The sequence below is a fragment of the Apium graveolens genome, chromosome 4, assembly GCF_009905375.1.
Source record: "Apium graveolens cultivar Ventura chromosome 4, ASM990537v1, whole genome shotgun sequence".
NCBI classification, from domain to species: Eukaryota; Viridiplantae; Streptophyta; class Magnoliopsida; order Apiales; family Apiaceae; genus Apium; species Apium graveolens.
The window spans coordinates 34,238,960-34,255,694 of record NC_133650.1 but is presented as its reverse complement, the minus strand read 5'-3'; the positions used below and the strand labels follow the sequence as shown (position 1 = coordinate 34,255,694).

At 33.4% G+C, this 16,735-nt stretch overlaps 1 pseudogene; it reads right to left on the bottom strand.

The window, feature by feature from the left end:
* Positions 1–10,385: 10,385 nt before the first annotated feature.
* Positions 10,386–10,863, bottom strand: LOC141718483 (small ribosomal subunit protein uS12m-like; annotated as a pseudogene).
* Positions 10,864–16,735: the final 5,872 nt, after the last annotated feature.

The following is a 16,735-nucleotide window of genomic DNA, read 5'->3' as shown; positions in this document are numbered from 1 at the left end:
CTTGCACAAGAAGAATGAAACTGCATCTACTCTAAATGATCACGTCAGACAACTGGATAAGTTAGTCAAAGATTCTGTTAAAATAATTAGAAGTGATAATGGCACTGAGTTCAAAAATTCAATCATGGAAGAGTTCTGTAAAGAGCAAGGAATAAAGCAGGAATTTTCTGCACCTGGAACTCCACAGCAGAATGGAGTTGTAGAAAGAAAGAACAGGACTCTTATTGAAGTTGCACGAACTATGTTTGATGAAGCAAAGCTACCAATCTATTTTTGGGTTGAAGCTATACCGACTGCTTGTTTTACACAGAATGCTACACTCATAAACAAGCATGGGAAAACACCATATGAGATGGTGAAAAAAAAAGAAGTCAAATCTGAAATACTTTCATGTATTTGGATGCAAGTATTTTGTTCTTAAGACTCATCCTGAACAGCTAGCTGTCAAAATTTGATCTAAAAGCTAATGAAGGAATTTTTGTTGGATATCCACTTTCCACAAAAGCCTTCAGAGTCTACAATTTAAGAACAAGGGTTGTCATGGAATCTATCAATGTATCTTTTGATGATAAAAAGATTACTAGACTTGAAGATTTCATTGATCATGATCAGCTGAGATTTGAAAATGAAGATGTAAATTCTGATTCTGTACATTTTGATGACCTAAATCCTGATCCTGTAAGTTCTGACGGGTTAAATTCTGATGTCATTAAAACTGTGATAACTGATCCAAAGGAAAATTCACCTGTTCAGGGGGAGCAAGCTGATGATCATACCACATCTCAAGACTCTCAAGAAGCATCAGAACCAGTCACTGGCTCTTCAAGTTCTAATTCATCAAGTTCTGATGAGCCAAATTCTGACAATTCTGGAAACTCTAATTCTTCAATTCCTGAAGGATCCAACTCAAATTATGGAATCTCGGAGAGCATAACTTCAGGGGGAGCATCAGAAAATGCTGATGGAGACAGCATGGATCATGGGGGAGGATCCAGTTCTAGAGATCAACTTCCATCTGCAAGAAAGTGGACTAAATCACACACACCTAACTTAATAATTGGCGATCCTGAAGTAGGTGTCAGAACTAGAACAACAACAACAAATGAATGTCTCTATCATTCCTTTTTATCTCAGACTGAACCAAAGAAAGTGGAAGAAGCACTTCAAGATGCTGATTGGGTTCAACCAATGCAGGAAGAGTTAAATGAATTTGAAAGAAATAAAGTATGGACCCTAGTACCAAGACCAAAGGACAGAACAATTGTTGGTACAAAATGGGTGTTCAGGAATAAAACTGACAGTGATGGCATAATTACAAGAAACAAAGCAAGGCTGGTTGCTAAATGTTACTCTCAACAGGAGGGTATTGACTATGATGAAATGTTTGCTCCAGTTGCTAGATTGGAAGCACAAGAATCTTTTTGGCTTATGCTTCTCACAAGAAGTTTAAAGTCTTTCAAATGGATGTAAAAAGTGCTTTTCTCAATGGAGAATTGGAAGAAGAGGTATATGTTGAACAACTTCCAGGCTTTGTAGATTTAAAATTTTCAAATCATGTCTACAGGCTTGACAAAGCACTTTATGGCCTTAAGCAAGCTCCTGGAGCATGGTATGAGACTCTAGCTCAATTCCTTCTGGAAAGTGGATTTTACAGAGGCACATTTGACAAGACTTTATTTTACCTCAACCATGGAAAGGACTTACTTTTGGTACAGATATATGTTGATGATATCATTTTTAGCTCTACAAATACAAAACTTTGTAAAAGATTTTCCAAGTTAATGCAGTCGAGATATCAAATAATTATGATGGGAGAGTTGAGTTATTTTCTGGTACTTCAAGTTAAACAAACCGAAGAAGGTACTTTTATCAGTCAATCCAAGTACACCAAAAATCTACTCAAGAAATTTGGAATGCAAGACAGTTCTACTGCATCAACTCCAATGGCCACTGCAACCAAGTTAGATAAAGATACTGGAGCATCAATAGATATTACTAACTACAGAGGTATGATTAGCTCTTTACTCTATTTAACTGCAAGTAGACCAGATATCATGTATGCTACCTGTCTTTGTGCAAGATTACAGGCTGGTCCAAGAGAACCTCATCTAATAGTTGTGAAAAGAATTTTCAAGTACCTCAAGGGTACAGCTGATCTAGGATTGTGGTATCCTAGGGAATCAGATTTTAAGCTAATAGGTTACTCAGATGCAGATTTTGCAGGACGCAAAATAGACAGGAAAAGCATTAGTGGAAGCTGCCAATTTCTTGGAGGCAGATTGGTTTCTTGGTTTAGCAAGAAACAGAAATTAATTTCCACATCAACTGCATAAGCAAAATATATTGTTGCAGGAAGCTGTTGTGCACAGATTCTTTGGATGAAGAATCAGTTACTGGACTATGGGTTAGAATTTTCTAAAATACCTATTTACTGTGATAATCAAAGTGCTATTGATATGACAGGATATCCAGTTCAACACTCAATGACAAAGCACATCAGCATTAGGTACCATTTCATAAGGGAACATGTGATGGAAGGTACAGTGGAATTGCATTTTGTTCCAACAGATCAACAACTAGCAGATATCTTCCCAAAACCACTATGTGAAGCTACTTTTACAAGACTGATAAATGAACTTGGAATGGTTTCAGGTTCTTTCTCAAAATCTGTTTAATTTTTGTTCTCATATATCAGACTTTATGATCAGTATTTACAGATTTTCTTATCTCAATATAATATGTGCTTAAATTGTAACATATTAAACACTGCTTATTATCTGATGTTATTCTATAAACTCTGAAAGTGTTTTGAATGTTCTGTGACTATTCAATTCAATAAGGATTATCTTGTTAGATGCTGACTTAGTAGTCTTTAACAAACTATGTATCCCATGTTTGAATTAGTTATTTATGTGGAAATCAATAACACATGCAAATTCTGATTTTGATCTTAGTCAAATTTACTTCCTGTATCTTATTACTAAGTCACAAACTAGATTATTGCTTCTTATCTGTCAAATTCTGATGTCAGTAAATCTTAAGGATGAACTACATGCTTGATAAGCCTCACTTATCTGAAGAAAATAAAAGAAACAAAACAAAAAAATTGAAATCAGGTACTCCTTTGAGATCTAGAGTAAATATGTGAAATGGAAGATCCAAGTGCATTACTGGTATTAAGTAATATGCATTAGAAAAGCAAAAATAATTTTTCTTGGTGACTTTTCACATTCTCTGATTACTGGAGAAATATTATGATAACAACATTAATTCTGATGGCAGTTGTAACTCATTTACACTGAGAAGCCCTTGTCAAAAGAATTTTAAAAGATGCATAAAATAAGCACAAACAGTTGAGGTGGATTCTTGCATAACTTTATTCTACGGTAGACTTCACAATTCAAGACATATTTTAAGCATTTTTCTTAGTTATGCCTTATTTCTAAGTTGTACTGAAGTTTATCAGACTTTAATCTTTATCTGATCATTTGCACATACATACACTATCACTCCATATGAATGATAAAAATTATTGTGGTGATTAAGTTGTTTCTGATAAACAGTTAAGTATTATTTTCATAAATTCTGAGGACAAGTTCTGATTATGTTCTGATGATTAAACTCTGAAGAAACCAGTCAATATTTGTGTGAAGAAACACAGAAACAGTCATTCACTTTTTTTTAGTATAGAAGCCATATTCTGATGACCGTTAAATTCTGATAATAGTCAAGTTTTGATGCAAATCCTGATGCTTGCGTGGCATTATTTATTTACTTGACTTATTTTTGGTATTTACTATAACAGTTATATTTCTCAGAAAAATAATTAGGTGAGATAAAAACAGTCATAATCATTTGTTAGTGGGTTGCGTGTTGGTTTTGGTATGTGCGGGTGTGCAATAATTACTGCATATTTATCGTGCCCACTATTTATGTTTTACCTGATTACACGCTGCCAAGTGTAAAGCTGCCGGTTCTAATTCAGAAAAAGAGACGTTACCATGTGCAGAGTATAAATATCAGAGATAAAAGATTATACAATCTTTTACCCATTCTTTTACTCTATTCTCTCTCTCTTATTTTCTTCCTCTCTTATTTTCTGATGTTCTCTTACAGATATTTTATCAAACACTTTGAAAACACAAAATTTTCACTTGATTTTTCAACAGAAATGGCACCAAAGGATGTTATTTTTAATGGAGCTAAGTTTGTCCAAAACAACTACTCTGATATCTTGAACAAGGATGAAGCTCCTTTAGAACTTCACTTTGTTCAGAATTTCTTGGCTCACAGTGAGATTGGGTATGCTCTGACCCAACCTCAAGCAATCTCTGGTAATCAAGTGTTGGAGTTCTGGAAGACTGGAATTTATGATAATGGAGGTGAAACTGGATCTCCAAGCATCATCTTCTCATTAGGAGAAGATGAGTATCTGGTAACTCTTACTACAGTGAGGCAGGCTCTTCATCTGCCTGAAAACTGCACTTACAACTCAGCACCTGAAGAATCTATTCTTCAGAACATGATGGCAAGCTTGGGATATTAGAAAAGCATGTCCAAGCTAGGACAGTTGAAGAGGCCTTATATCAGGAGGTAATGGAGCTTCTTCTTTGATTGCATCACAAAGGCTTTTGCTAACAAATGCTCCAATTTTGATGCCATTCCAATCATGAGTCAACAAATAAGGTATGCACTTCTTAATCAGACTCATTTTGATTATGCATCTGCTGTGTTAGGCTATATTGGTGACAGAATGAAGGAAGATTCAAATGTAGTATATTTTGCTAGTTCTGTCAATTAATTTATAGTTATTGTTGTTCTGATAAGCCACAAGTGTTCAGTGACCTTATGGAACCTTTTAAGTTACATAAAAGGGCATTTACTGACTTGTTATCTGCTGATAACAAGAAGGAAGTACTAAGACCTCTCCAAATACCCCAATATGTCAAACAGTTCTTAGTCAACACTATCCCAGACACTTACACAACCATATTCCCTGATGTAGCACCATCACAACCATCCACTACTCAACAACCACAGTCTACTCACAACCACCACATCAGCACCTGTTGTCAGCACTTCACAGTCCAGACCCAAATCCAAAACCAAACCAACCTCTAGTACTTCTCAAAAGGTGTCAGTTGTAAAATCTGACACATCCTCCAGACCCAAAACCTCAAGAGCTAAATCTGTTCCACAATCTTCACCAAGTAGAAAGAGAAGGCTGATTCTGAGAGATGAATCAGATGAGGAAGAACAGGTCCATATTCCTGCATCAGAACCTGTGACAGAAGAATCTGAAGAGTTAACTCTTCAGAAGGAGAAAGCAGCTGAAGCTTCTGGTATTCAGAAAAGAAAGAGGTCTTCACATTCTGATACAGATCATGTCACCCCTCCATCTAGAAAATCAAAATTGAGGAAGACAAGAGCAGGTGTGCATATTGCATAAACTCAATCTGAGGATACTGAAGATGCTGAGAAAGGGGATCAGGAATATCTGATCTCATCAGAACCTATTGTGATTAAAGCCCTGCCAGCAACTGAAGAAGTTCTGATTCAGGAATCTGAAATTCCTGAAGACCACAGATCAGAACCTGTACAAGAATCTGTGATTTCTCCACCTCACTCTCCAATCAAAGCTACAGATGATGTTAAAGAACAAGAGACAAGTCCTGAAATAGATATTCATAATTTGAATATACCTATTATTCTATATCTGGAAGCTCCAACTACAAAACAGCCAACTCCTATTACTTCTCCAATTTTACAGGCGACACCAATTCTTAATCTTGGAACTGAAGATCAGAATTTAGACAAAACTACTTCAGAGTCTCCTACAGCCACACACACCTTGGTGTTATTTGAAGATGAGGAGATTCTAGTAAGTTCTGGAGAGTCAGCTCTAGTAAACAATCCAGTGCCTACAAGAAAGGAGGCATTATTCCAGTTTGAGGAAGAGGCTGCTCTAGTTCCATGGGAGGAAACCTTTGGAGGGGCTGAGTGGATACATAAATGGAATGATACTGATTTTATTCCCAGCCCACATGTTCTGACAGAACATATTTCAAAAGCTGATGAGTTGTTGACAAGTTCTGATTTTAAGCATCAACTAAAGATCACTGCTCTCAGTACAAGAACTCTACAAGGTCAACACTCCAAGACTCATGCAAAGGTTGATAAACTTCAAGAAACAGCTAATAAGCTAGACATGATGCACAAACTAGACAAGAAGAGGTTTATCAGACCAATTTAAGAAAAAGTGGATGCTATTGAGCGTGTTCAAACCAAGCAACAGGCCCAACTGGATGAGGTATTACAAAATCAAGCTGCTCAACAGACTCAGTTAAATGAGATCCAATCTTCAGTGGAACTCCTTCTTTCTCTACTCCTGACAGATGATGCCAAAAAGAGGGAGAAGGTAGTTAAGTCCAAATGCTCACCAAGCCAAACACTGAAGAAAAAGGATGATCATGGAGATAACTAGGGAAACTCTGAAAAGAGTAGAGGTCAAAGTCAAGGGAAGCAGCTGAGCAGAACTCTCACTCAACAGACAAGCTTTCATCAGAGAATGTCTAGTAACAAGAACTCTGATAGATCTGTTATGCAAGGGAGGAATAAGAAAGGAAAGAAGCCAACAGATCAGGATGTTCCTTTGTTGATCACAAATGTTGATACTTCAAATACTAATGATCAAGTTCTGATAACTACTTCTGATGTGATAGTCCAAGCTGGAAGCCAAGAGTCACAGAAGTTTTTGCAGACTTTGAAATTCAAAGGAAAGAAAGCAATATTCTTTTACAAAGATCCCAAAATTCAATCTGTTGATGAAGAATTGGCCAAGAGACTATTCCTTAAGGATAATCCAGGAGTGGATTTAAAGGAATTAAGAGAAGAAGAAGCTAAATTTGTTGTTGTGAAGAGCAAACACAAGTCAAAAGCTTCTGATGCTAAAAAGCCACCAAGGCCAAAAGAAAAGGGGATTGTGATAAGAGAAAGATCTGCCAATGAGATTCCTAGATCAAGGACTAGATTTCAAACTACTACTGATCCCAAAGACAAGGGAAAAGGAAAAGTTAGGGAGACAGTCAAGAAACAGAAGATGAACATTCCTCAAATTTTGATGGATCCTATGTGCAAGATGGTTCAAGTCTTTGATGATACTGCTGCTGAAGATGAAACAGTTGAAATTCTGAAGAGAAAGAGGATGACAGAAGAATCTAAGACAACCTCTGACATAGCTCAAGTTGTTCAGAGTGAAGAAGTTCAGTAACTTAATAAATCTCGAAGATATTTCAGAACAGCAAGCTAAAGATGAAATTGCAAATCCTGACCAATTCATCAAGACATCAACCTCTGACACTGCTCAAGTTGACATAGACAGCTTAACATTAGAAGATAAGAAGAAGCTGCTATGGAACAAGTCTATTCCAGTTCAGCCTAAGACAAATCAGATGTTGAATTAACTTGCAGCATTTGGGGTAAAAGCCAAGCAAGCTAGAAACACTTCTGGATTAGGTTCTGACAGAGAGAAATTCTAGACTAGGATAGAAGTTGATATTAGAGATTCATTCACATTGACTAACAAGCCATTTGAAGAGATCACACAGAAGCACCATGACAAAGTGTTTTCTGCTCAAGTAGTGATGGATACTCATGATGATTATGAAATAAAAGAGAAATTGATCTTATTTCTGATTGATGGTAGAACTTATAGATTATCTGAATCTGATGTGCTGAAAAAATTTGTCAAAGAGCTCCAGTATATTCATTATCTACTGGAGGTAAATTCTGATGTTACCAGGAAATGGTCAGAATATTAACTGAAGACAATAAGAGATTTACTCAGAATTTCTGGTGCAAGAATGACAGAGTATACTCCAATGATGACTGAGGATGATGGAAGAGAAATTCCTATGAGGAAGAATTCTGCTAAGGTAGAAGTAATTCTGAAAGGAAGATGCTTATGTTATAATGAAGATTCTACACATCCAAGGGTAATCAGACTGGGAGATGGACTTGAAAGAACTCCAATTTCTGCACTCAGAGCTGCCATATATCAGATTGGTGATACTGAAGATGAAGAAATACAGCAAGTCAAAGCTCAGTTACTTGAAGTTAAAAGAAATGCAGAGATCAAGCTGGTATCAGACTTTGTAAGGAATCATTATGGATTTAGGCTAATTCAGTGAATTTGGTAAAAGCTGCATGGACTGTAAGTTGTATTTAGTTGTACATATAAACTCTCATTATATTTGTACTTAAATATTTTTGACATCATCAAATCTATAAACTTGTATATTTTTATAATTATCAAGTTGGGGGAGATTGTCAAATATATTTGTGATGTCATGTCTAGTCAGATTTGTTTAGTTTCAGAACTTAATATCAGAACTTAACTAGAAATCAGAACTTACTGAAGACAGGAAGTTATCAGAACTTAAGTCATCAGGACTTACATCAGAACTTAAGTGTGAATACACTTCAGAGATGAAAAGAGGCTGATTTACAGGAGGGGATCTGGATTAAATAAAAGAAGATATGCTTGGAGAGTTATACAGCTAAAGGACTAGAGTTAATAATCTCTGATTGATGTATTTTAGGAAACAAAATATATCATATCAATTACGAGATATCTTGTAACTGTGTAGTATATAAACACAGATTAGGGTTTATACTATATGTGTTATCATTCAGGAGAATATTATTCATTATAACCCTAGAAGCTCTTAGTGATATCATACATCACTGAGAGAGTAGATTAAATCTACTGTAATCAAGTTTAATATATTGAATAAACTTGTTTTCTGTTACATACTTGTCTTTATAATCAAATTGATTGTAGATACTATATTCAACCTCCTTTTATAATATCATTGAGGCCTAACAGCCACCATCCACACCTTTCTTGTAGAGTTGACCATCGATCAACATATACCTTAGTATTAAAATCAAATCTTATTTTAGTGAATATTAGATGAATGAAATAAATAACTGATGTCAAAGTAACAGCTATCGCCTCTCTTCCCTTCATGTAAAACATTAAGCATATAAACAACCTAGGATCGTAAGAGGCTCGACTAGGTAGTTAAACTTTTCACCCAAAAAAATGGCAATACCAAGCTGCGCTACATCCCTCTATTTCTAGTACATAAAAGAGTTGTTTTGCAATCGAAAGGATTTATTCGTTACTGAAAATAACAGAAGTTTCTTTTGCTAAGCATGGCGATATAAATAAGTTTTTGTATCCTTGATCGAGCCTTTTCTCACTCCAGTTCGAGCTCAGATTGGATCATAGATTTGATGAATTCTTCTTATTATATCATTTGATATTGTCATCGCGAGAATAAGAAGTCCATCTCAAGTCCTAGGTGTAAGGCAGATTAGGAAATTCGACAAGTTTTGGTCTCCTTTCAATGCTTATATATCATTCTCTTTACTCCATATTTGGAGGGAGAATTGTTCAAAAAACTCGTGCAACTTTACTTACATTTTTTCCAAGACAATAGAAAATATATAAGGAGTCCCATCTTTCTGAGGATAAGAAACCGCAAATAGCCCATTCCAAGCACAGTTGACTTTCATAGAGTGGCTTCCTTCGTTGACCTTTGTTACTGAACACATCTCGAATTCTCTCTTTCTAGAATAATGGCAAGATGAAACCACCTCCTTGTCATATTTCAACCTATATCTGTCATAAAGGATCAAGACCAGAGTAGCTAGGATTTTCTTCTATTTTAATGAGCTAGGAGCTTTTGTTACTCTTGCCTGTTACCCTTTTTTAGTAATAGTATTTGCGTCAGAGAATGTTTACCTTTTTTATTTTCGAACGAATTGGTTGGCCGATGAATGTGTAGATCCTGATAGCTCACTCAAGTATGGATGGACTCGATTTCTTTCGGTTTGAAGCAATCCCTCCTTTTCATATTTCACCATATGGATTACCTATCTTTCGATTTCCTCCTTAACTCCCTATGGTCTCCTTTAGCTCTGGCGGGCGTGGTTCTGTAGTTCTTCTAGCCTTCCTTCACGTTATAGCCTTAGCTTATCAACGGGTCTCGCACCGTATAAAAAATTATTTTCTTTTACTCATGCCTTGGAGAAGAGCATTCTTTATTTGAGTTTAAAGTCATTACCTTATGGGAGAGACCTTCTCTTCTTTCATATTTTAGTACGTTGGATCCCCTATAAATTCTACTTCGTTTGGCCGTGTCTGCTTCAAATTAACCCTAGACCCATGTCGTGTAGTGTAGCAAGACTACCAAGTGATCGAGTGAATCTATGAACGAGCAACTATTATAGGCAATACCTTTATATTTTTTTGGATTCTTTCTCCACGGGAAAATATAGTATACTACACCCTTTATTGGCTAGTATAGTAAACTATATTATAGGTCATTCAGAAGGGCCCCGTAGAATTTTCTTTTGTAGCATAAAATTGTGGTTGTTACCTCAACTGACCGAGAAAAAAAGTGAAACATGCATTTTCTATTCATATCAATTTGGGTTATTCTACTATATTTTGATCTGCCTCTTCTTTGATATGGAATTCCCTGTAAATCCTCGACTTCTCGAATACAATAAATTTTTACACTCAACAAATCTTTCTCTCTACCCCTTTTAATAAGACTATAAAATGTTCTTACAAATTATGACCTACACCTGGAATGAGAGAAAATATATCATTTCGATTGCTCAACCGTATTTTGGTTATCTTACATGTAGGTGTATTAGGTTTTTCGGTGTTCTTGTTGATACACGCAAGCTTACTGCTTTCTTCCGGGGACATTAATCAGAAGCTCGAGTACGGTTTGTGCGTCATTTTACTTCTCTACCATGACGAGTCAATTGATTTAATGTAGGCATCGCTCTTTCTTTGTATTTCCCCCCGATTTTTACCATATCATGAGTGGTTACTTCTGATCTGAAGCAACCCTTTTCCATTCATACAGATAATTATCAAAATTAGTAAAAAGCCCATTATGGACCAAGATCCAACTGTCCGAGAAGCCTAATCCAAGATTGGTGTTAAGAGATAGTATCGTAGTTAAATAGTGGTGGAATATGTCATGTCATGGGGTAAGGTCCCATTAATTATCATTTTTTAGCAATGTATGAGGATTGTCTTCAGACTGAGGTGGTTGAAGAAAAGGTGCTGCAAGCAGAGGCGGATCTGGGGGTCCAGAGGGGTCCCTGGCCCCCCCTAAGTTTTCAAATATCTTTGATGTAATCTGTGTAAATGAACAATTGTGACTGTAGTTCAGGTGGTTAAACTGTTGTAGTTTTCACAGGAAATCAGGGTTCGAACCCATCCTTATACTTTTGCCATCTAAATCTGTGTTTTGGTGTATTTGCCTCCTATGTTTTTTACTAAGTCTATCCATATAAATCATGGTGAATTGGTGGTTCATACCAATTATGGTACGAAATTTTTTTTAGACCCCCAGAAAAAAAATTCTGGGTCCGCCACTGGCTGCAAGGAGAAGATGCTGCAGTAATTGATGGTGATATTGTAGTCTTATATAGCGCCTGTTGGGGTTTCTTTTATTTCAGTCTTGTTTTTAGTTTGCTTGTCTTAGATGTAATGTGTTATTGCTTGTTGGATTCTTTTGCTAGTTTCATTAATAATACTAGGGTCTTTATTCAGAATAGAACCCTCTTGTATAGAGAACAGCATAGAACTCTTAATTTTATTATAGAATTTCATCAAAAATTGTAAAATTTATTTTAAAAAATACAAGATCGGTTAATAATGTAGAATAATAATTACATTTTAATATAATAAAAGTTTAACAATTGAAATTTGAAAGAAATTATTTTAAATTTGATTCCACTGTGGAATAATTTTGGATAAGTGTGATTTTACTGTAATTCTACTACAAAACCATTTTAAACTATTTTTATTAAATTATAATAATATTTTAAATAAAAAATTTGGACACCTTCGTTTTTAATTTGATATTAAAATTTGTAACTATATATGACGAAAAATTAAATAAATTGTGTATTTGTATAATTTAAATAATGGTTTTTTACGGAACTTTATATAAGGGAGACCTTTTCACATCCATAATGCTAGTATATGACACGTGTTTGGTTGTTTTAATTATTATATATTGTAAATTATAATTTTAATATGTCATTTCTGGTATTCGAACCTTATATCTCTTTGAATAATAATTTTTAAGACTATATATAATGGTTCTCGTCTGTTTGAACTGACGGCTGTAAATTGAGTGATTAGAGTATCAATAATAAAAATTTCATTGTTTTATCTTTGATATAATAATATAAATGCATGCGTATGCTTCTGCTTTTCAAAAATAAAGGTAAATATGCGAGATGCTTTTTTTCCTGAGAAAAGTATTTTTTTCTCTTTCAATTATATATTTTTTTCTCAAAAAATACGAAGTTGTAATTTTATAATTTCTTTTGATGAGTATTTATTTTATTGCATAAATATTTTGTTAAATATTTTTGAGATATCACTAGAAATATTATTTTTATGACTTCATTTGTTGCTCACCTATTTTGTGAAATTATTTGGGAAAATATGTCCAGCATATAATGAAGATTAAATATAAAATTTTAATACGACTATCATAATAAGTAATCAAAATTATCTTCTTTAAATTTATTTATGAAAAATTTTATTGCACCTAAGGTTGATTTAATTGCATATAATTTTTTCTAATTTGAAAGTCTTTTATATGTAAAATGTTTTAAAAATAGATATTTTTACGAAAAATAAAATTAAGAAAACATCTTTTTTTTGCAAATAGACAACCGACATGGGATATATGTAGAATATAAAAAGTATTAAGACAGCCCATGATATCTATTACTTATGTATTAAAATAGTAGGTGGGTTTACCCGGTGCGCACGCGAAAGTAGCGGCTGCGGGTTAGCTACGATAAAAAAATAGTAGGTGGAGAATATAGAAAGTAATAAATCTATAATATTATATTAAAAACGAAATAATAAAAGTTGGGGTGGTAGTCGGTCTGGTCATCGTAATTATAGTAATATTCAAAATAAAACGAATTCATAATTAGATAAATATTTATAACTAAATGATAATATGTCTAATAGTTTTCGTTAAAACAAAATAATATATAAAATTCACTCGGCCAGGCTAAACAAAATTATACTCTTGATCCAATTTTAAATAAAAATTTAAAAGAACAACACATAGTTAGTTGAATTTGAAGAATCAGACTAAAATAAAATAATAAATATTATTAATCCCACTAAAATTATTATATTATTGGACCGGACTATAACAAAATAAAAATTTGAAAGAAAATTCGTGGGGTCGGTATAATTTCGTCAAACTAAAATAAAATAATATATATTATCCATTCGGTCTAAAATAAAATAGTAATCACCTCGGGCTAAATTAAAATTAAAAAAATAGTAAGTATAATAAGATGGATTTGGATGATAACATAATTTTTTTGCCATTGCCACATAAATTTTATCATTGATTCGGGTTTAAACATATTAAACTAACATAAATTTGAATATAGTTAATTGGATTTAGTCGGTTGACATACTAATGACAATTCGTATACTATTGATCTCCGTTAAAATTTACCTTTTAATTAAATATAATAATATTTTGTTAACACACCTATAAATATTAATAAAAAAATAAATTTTAATCATTACATTATCTTTTAAAACTGTAGTATCACTAACTTATACACCTATTTATATTAATAAGTGGTATTAAATCATGTTATTAAAATTTTGAATAAAAATTTCATAATTAAATTTTTTTACTTCAAATTAAATTCAAAAAAATATTAAAAATAATGTGGATCGGACGGGTTTAGGCTGGTATCTATTAATAAAAAATATTGAAAATAGGGAGACTAGTATTAAAAAAATAGATATTCTCCATGATATTTATGTATTAAACTAGTGACTAAGCTGCGCTTCGCGGCGGTACTATAAAAAAAAATTCTCTTTAATTAAGCAAAAAAAATTATTTAAAAATTTGTTAAAAATTATCCATAATCTTTGTTGATTATTTTTTTTTCTTTAAGAGAATTATAAATTTATTAAAGTGTCACATATTTTAAGTATTTTTTTGAAACTATAAATTTCTTTGTTAGTTATACAATGACATAATTTTGGGGGATGTTACAAGACTTAAAGTTTTCTACCATAATAGTCGTTATTATTAAAAGCGGGACTTGTAAATAAAATATTAGAGTTAAATAAAATAGTATGTCCGAATATTTAATGGATGGTATAACTTCATTTTTATTTAAAACACAAAATTTTCCAAGAAAGTCTATATATATGCGTTTATTGATGTTATCACGTTCAGAGATTAATTTTTTTGAAACTGGTTAACTGCATCTCTGAATAAAACATAATACATGGATTTTACAATCCCAAAGAAAAATTTCTAGTGATGAGAGACCAGAAAAGCATATTATATAAAGCTAAATTATGTTCTTGAAATTAATGCTATTCGAAGTGTACATATATATCATCATATAGAACCTTATATATGTAGTATAAGAAAATAGTAGATGAGCTATAAAGAAACCACATTTAAAGAATATGTAAATGCATTATCTATGTCGCTGAGCTTCAAATTCGCCTACTAAAATTATGAAAAAACATGTTCATCTGATTAGCAAGTACTTTCCAAAATAATATACTACAAACATGAATAAGATTATTCAGAACTTTCACCGAGCAAAAGAAATTAAGTATTACCGATTAACATAAAAGTTAACAGTAACAGATCTCAAAATTATGGTACTTTCATATCTGACATGAGGCTAATAATCTGGTAGGCAAGAATTTGTAAAAAAAAAAGTCCTTCCATAAATATCCTTAAATCAAAAAATATTTTTGAATTAAAGTTAAAGGTAGAATCTTTATCATTTCACGATGATAGAATTTGACCTGAAACCTGACAGTTACTTTAATAACATTGTATAATATACAATTGACATTTTAATATTTGGTTAATTTTTGAATCTTATGAAGTAAAAGCATTTAAAAATGTTGAGTTGTATATGTTAAATATTGCAGATTCATACATTATTTTTTATTTTATATTTTATTAAGAATTACATGCCAGAAAGATGTAATGGTGCACCTCGTTCATATAGGGTCAATAGGTGTATTCATATTTTCATCTCTCTGAAAAAATAATGCATATTCTTCATTAAATGTTCTGCAATATTATAAAACTGAAAATAAAGCTAAATTGTAGAGTTTTATTATAAATTGAAAGAAGTTGTACCTGGCCTTGCACTGATGGCAGAACGTTTTGGAAAATTTCTTCGTAAACTATATTCTTAATGAATGTCTTATCCTATACCTCATCATCGGTGTTTATTATTGTCAATCCTTCTTTTGAGGTGACTCTTGACATAGCAACATAAACTTGCCCATGACTGAATACTTGTTTCGGAAGATAGAGGCCAACATGCTTGAGAGATTGTCCCTGACTCTTGTTGATTGTCATGGAAAGACATGTTGCTACCGGCATTTGTCATCTATTAAGCTTGAATGGCCACTTTGACTCATTCGGAGACATTATAATTCGAGGTAGGGTGACATTGTGACCAACATTTTTTTCAGAGATAATATCAGCTCAGACCGACCATTTCCCAAGATGAGTTAGAATTAATCTAGTTCCATCGCACAAACCTTCACCGTGGTTCAAATTTCTAAGAAGCATTATCGGCGCTCCTACCTTGAGCTTGATGTCATGATTTGGGACCCCGACAAACTTTAAACTATGCAAGAATTCCGTTGGATAAAGAAGATCGTTCTGATCTATTTTGAAACTTGCTTTGCATATACTATCTGAACTGAGATACGCGTCCTTCACCAGGCATCATGTGCATAATCAGATCGTTCAGCTCATGGACCATGTCATTTTTTGGTATTAATATTGCTCGCTCTTTGAAATATGTAGAGTCACCATAATTTTGTTGGAAAGTAGAATAGATAGCTTGGACTATAGATTTTTTTGGATCTTCACAGGAGTTTATGCATAGATCATTCGAAACTTTGATCAGTTATCTTTCATTGTCATCATACAATGATCCGTTTCCTATTTGCAATAACCATTTGTCAAAAGAAGCAATTTTAGCTACATCGGCAGACCTCATATTTGTACTAAAGAGTCTCATATTTTAGTTGAGCTCGTATACCTTAAAACATGGCCACAAGTTGAATAAATTTAGAGATGCATCGATTACTTCAGCTCTTGTACCTTTTGGAATTACTGGTAGTATTTGTCGGAAGTCACCTCCACAAACTACTGTCAGGCCCCCAAACGGTTTGTCAATACTACCGTTGTATCTTGTTTTCAAAATATCTTTTAAGGACTTGTCCAAAGCTTCAAAGCAGAACTTGTGTGCCATGGGTGCTTCATCCCAAATGATCAGGGAAGTTTTCTGAAGAAGTTTTGCCAGTTGGGTTCCATGTCGAATTTCACAAGTCGAGTCAGCTGTCAAATCTATAGGCATATGAAATCATGAATGTCCTACCATTAGGCATTAGAGTTGTTGCGATGCCCGAAGTTGCAACTGGCAGTACTATTTTTTTCTGACCTTAATTTCGAAATAATCGTATTCCAGAGAAAAGTATTACCAGTACCACCATGTCCATCGATGAAAAATAATTGACCATTATCATTCTCAACAGATTGCATAATTGCTTCATAAGCTACTTTTTGGGAAGGATTTAAATTAGCAT